Genomic DNA, 5,322 nt, shown 5'->3' on the forward strand with positions numbered 1-5,322 from the left:
TAATGAAAAAGTACGGGCTTTCTCCTACTGCTTGAGAAATAAGCATTCGGAACACTAAGACTTCAAAGGGGGCTGTGTTGATACATCGACTTATCAATTACACCGGGTGAAACACAACCTATCCAGGAATCTGGACCAGAACCCACTTTCACCATATCGAACTCGATAAACCCGACTCCTGAGATAGAGAAATGCAATGAATGGATGGATTCCTTCATTCATCGTAATGAAACCATCCAGCAACTGGCGGTAACAAAACCTCCTTGTTGTGGAGCTGGCCGACGATTGGGCCTCGAAACATTTGATTTGGAAGGAATGCTTTCACAAGCGGTAGAAAGAGACCATGTTCGATACTCACCTAGATAGACAAGCAGTCAACCTCGATTCCCTTAACGTAACGGAGTCCTTTTTTCTCGAATGCTCGTTTTCTTTGCATACAGACTAGATGAAACGAAACTAAAAGCCCCGTAGTTTGCTTGAACAGAAAGATGACCTAAGGCCATAGCTAAGTTATCGTTATCGGACACGTGAGATATCCCGGCTAGAGAGCATTGATTTCTCCTTTCGTTCTTCTGTGCGAAGGCGAGAAGAAAAAAGACATTCATTTCAAAACTATGAGGTGAGAAGAAAACAGAAAAGAAAGAGTTTTGAAGAAAGCTACGGGAAAGTCAAATCATTTCTTTTTTATCGACTATATATGCAAAAGGAATAATTCTAGCTAAAGAGATGAGATCCCTGCGCCTGACTAATGGAAGCAAGGGACCGAGTTATTCTCTATAACCATAATATAAAACAAGTAACCCTGGAAGCTTCGAAGCGGACTTTAAAGAAATGTCATATAGGGAAAGTCCAGCTTCAAATCCGACTTCTAACTCCCTCATCTTAGAGTTCTCGTTAGAGCAGAAGTAAGGCACGAAGCGAAGAGCTCAAGGTCAGGCAAGGCAGTCTAAGAGGCTAAGGAAGAGTTGGGGTAATGTTGTGTGTGCCAATTGAAGTCATTCTAAAAGCTCCTTCGTTTGTGTCCCAGTTGCCGATCAAGCTAATAAAGACTAAAAAAGACCAATCACTTGCTTATTCGCCAGCTTGGGTTTCGGTTGCAGATGCGATTGATTATGCCATTCTTGCTTTCGGTGGAAGAGAATGACGAAGATCTAGGCATGCACATTCATGGAGAGGCCAAGTGATGGGTTACGGTTCTGCGACAGGTGAAGTTTCGGTTGGAAATGCCTTCTTGGGTGACTCTTTCCTTTGATAGCATGCTTTATCGGTGGAAGGTGTCGAATGATGGCCGACTTGTCTTGTCTTTTCGATTGATTGGCTTACGGATGGAAGGTTCGGACAAGAATTCCTAGGCCGAGTGTTGGGCTTTCGGGATCAAAGAATCTTAAGAATTGCCTCTCTTACTTTCATCTTTGGTTGATGAATTAAGACTGCCCCTCCATCTGAATGAAAGCCCGAGGGAATATGAAAGCTATCCACCGGATCTTGGAAACAAGGCACACAGGTCCCCTGAGCTGAGCTCCTTTCGCTTCGACCCATGAATCTTTCTATCCATTAATCTTTATCTTAACCAAAAGGAATTCTCTTTTTCTAGTCTTATTTCATACTAATACAAGAAGAATGCTGCAAGAGGTTACTAATCATGCTATTCCTTCTGTCTTCCCTCACCTCCATCTTCAACTATAAAGCGGTTTAAGGAGTGCCCTTCGCACCTTACTTTTTCTTTTAGCCTTCGTGCCCCATCCCCCAATGGTGCATTCACTCCCGCCCTTAAGAGTTATTGCTTCAAGTCAATTTGCCTTGCTAATGCGAGCTTGCCCTCTATTATTACTGTACAGAGCGGGGAAGAAGCACTACTGAAGGTCATTACTGTGTTGGATCAACTACTTCAATTGGAGCATTCTGGTAAGCTTGATCCTCGGGTTAAGGTAGCTGCCAAGGAATGAATCAAAGACCTAAGGACGTTTCCAATACCACTGCTCCCGCTGAGACAATTGTAGCTCTTACGCAAGCTATTTCTTTTGCACTTGAAGACATAAATAGTCGAACATTTTGGATCTTAACGCTTGTCCTTCGCTCTGGATTCCTTGCCCCCGCCATTGCTTAAGGATTCTCGCCCTTCTTAGCTCTCTTCTTCCATCGGCTCTTCTTTCATCTGGAAGAATGGGTCCTCTCCTGTTGGCGAATCTCCTTGCTATTGTTGTTTCAAATATATATATATATATATATATATATATATATATCCCATTCCTGCCTGTCCTGCGGCACATGCGGTACCAGCTCTTGTTCTTGATGTGGCTCTTTCGGAAGTTGCGGAAGATAGTATAGATGCTCCTCTTCTTTGTGCGACAGTTGTGGATGCGCTTTACTTCTTAGTATCCCAGTGCAGCTGTCTTGTTTCAGCTATGGTCTTATATAGAGAAGGAGTGTGAAAGCTAGCTCTTGAAAGCAGTGTGAGTTAGGCCCGAATCGAATCAATAAATGCAATTTGTTATCACGCAGTGCAACAGGCAAGAAATGAAATAGAAGAATTGTATGCCCACCGCGCCCTCTCTTTCAATTGAGCTGATCGCCGTATATGGTTCGAGTTCGGTACGTTGCAATTACTTATTTTTCATTTGCAGAATAATAAGGAGATGTAGAGTGAAGGACATTGCACATAAAACTGAAGCAATCATTGATGATTTATGGGTCTTCTTCTCTTCAATCCGGCCACAGCCCTTGTTTTCCTTGTCTATTGAGATTTCCCCTAGTCATCAACTTGATAGAAAGAACTGCCTTACTCTGGCTTTCAACATTCGCTGTTCTTGAAAGCACTCTCCTATCTATTTATCTACCTCGTGTCAGAAAGAGTTGACTGAATCAAACCACCCGAGAAGGCAAATAGACCCGTTCACCAGCAACTGTTGCAATTCCCTCTAACTGCGCCAACTACTCCACCTTGCGTTTCCCCTCTTGCTTCAACACCGTTGATTTCAATGTATGTTGTAAGGGAAGCAAGAATCTGTATGGTGAATGAAATCATTCTCTGAGATCTGGGAAGAGTAGCCGACCTAATCAATCTGCTCTTACGAGACCCGGCCAACTCAGTCAATCTCCAGGTCCCTAACGAACGAGTCATTCACTTTTGTTTGATCAACCAATGGCTATAATGACCCTCGCGAATTGCTGACGTCAATCGATGACTGAAATGACTTTCAACGAAAGATTGCCTAATGCTAGATCTCTTCTGGATTCCATCTCACTCTCTTTCGGTCCGAAGCCGATAGGAAGTGAAAGTCGCTGAGGTAAGTTCCGATAGAGCTAGGTTCCGGGTATTCCTACCATTTTTTCTTATAGGTTACTCTTTGAACTCAACATTAAAGCACTGGAAGAGAATCGCTAGCCTCTTTGGGGATTTAGGTCTATTGCTTATGTCCGATTTGCTGAGGCTAGCTTGACTTCACTCACTTCAGAGAGAGAAAAAAAGAATAAGAAAGGAGCGTAGCAGCTAGAAAGAGAAAGAAATCCCCTCTTCCGCTTAAGGCACCGAAGTCCCTGAGCTAATATCAATAGCAGTTGATTCAAGGGAAGTTCTTTCTAGAGCAGTAAGAGCCTATTCTGTCTTGCTTTCTGATTCAATTCCGCTGCTAGGGTGAGCTAACTCCAAAAAACCCGTCCACAGTTCGGATTTCAGGCTGCAACTCGCCTGCATGAAGCCTGAATCGCTAGTAATCGCCGGTCAGCCATAGGGCGGTGAATTCCTTCCAGGGCCTTGTACACACCGCCCCTCTCCTTTTCTAGCTGCCCAGATTGAATTCCTCTGGGAACAACTAAACTATTAGCCAAAGGTCTAGTGGAAACTGCTTAGTCGAGGGAAACTCCCCTTTTTGTCTCGTACCTCCGCTCCTAAGCTAACTAAGAGCGCTATCCGTTCCTACGCCCCCTACCGAACCTGAGGATGAAACTTGAGATTCATTCTTCTCAAAACAAAAGCAGTACCGAAGATAGTAAGAAATCCGGACAAAACCTTCCTGTTTTTGGGGAAGAAGAAAGTACCGGATTAAGTAGGCAATCTTAGGACAATTCTTTTTCTTCATTAGGGCTTTTAGCCCCGAGTCGATCGAGGGCATTTCACTCCTAGCCCAGAAGGGAAGGGCTTGTTTGCGACTAGCAGTAGCTGGCAACGGTCTTTGACGCATCTATTAGCTGAAGAGGCCTAAGGCTGGTCTCTTTCCTCTCGTACCATGCCTGTTGAAAGTTCCTTGCCTTTTCCCTCTCCCTGTAGGTCGAGCCTCCTTTTCAGTCGCCCTCTCACTTCGTTCGAGCTGAATTACATCCTCCCTCTTTATGGTGAAAATCAAATGCCAACGTGCTTGAAACATAAAGTTCGAAGTGGGATGGGATCTAGCCTTTGGGCTTAGTTCAGAGTTCTGCCTTCTAGGCTTCTTCCAACATCAGGAAAAGCCTTTACGCGGGTATGAATCAACTAAAAAAAAGGGAATCCGGATCCTTCGCCACCTTCTCTCCTTGGTTCTGAGATTGTAAGGATTTCTGCCCTCTTTCTCTTCAAATTAAACCGGCATACTGAAATCGATTGCACTAAGGAGCTTCGATTTTGCTGAAAGAAGGACTTCGTTGAAAAAGAGAAATCTATTGGTTACATCTCGCGTACTTGCCCATATTACAACTATGGGGTGACCCACTTCTACTTACGCTGATTCCAAAGCTGCTCCCATTCCTCAAAGCCCGGCAGCAGAGTCAACCCCTCCTTCGGTCGGTTCATGAGCTGCCAAAAGCGAACTCTACGCTCGGTAGCTACCGGAAGTTGCTTCGCTCCCCAACTCGTTTAAGTCAACTGATGCCATGGGGCATTCCCTTGTTTACGAAACTGGGCTATGAAAAGCATCGAGAAAGAAAGGAATAGGACCTAGGGCGTGAAATAGCTCCTAAAAAGAATTTCTCTCAGGGTGTTCACTCAAACTCAAAAATCATTTAACTAACCGGGTATTCACTTCTACTAGTCTCGCCTACAACGGATTCAATAGCAGTGGATCTTGTTAAGACCGCGTCTTCCTTCAACAGCGGGGATAAGAGAAGAGCTAATGCTCTTACTATAGCACCAACCAAAAGCGGATTCTCGGCATCTCAGAGCAGAATGGATTCCCTTGCTTTCGGGCGATTCCTCTTTGAGCCCGGCCACTCTTTTCATTTACTATCGAGAACTGGATTCGTGAAAATAGAGGATCTCCACTTGACTTATAGCTGCGTAAGAAAAGCTAGGCAAAGGAGCTGGATGAGATCCCGCCTCAGATGTACTCTTTTGAGGGATGATGAATCCCC

The sequence above is a fragment of the Lycium barbarum genome, chromosome 2, assembly GCF_019175385.1.
Source record: "Lycium barbarum isolate Lr01 chromosome 2, ASM1917538v2, whole genome shotgun sequence".
Classification (NCBI taxonomy): Eukaryota; Viridiplantae; Streptophyta; class Magnoliopsida; order Solanales; family Solanaceae; genus Lycium; species Lycium barbarum.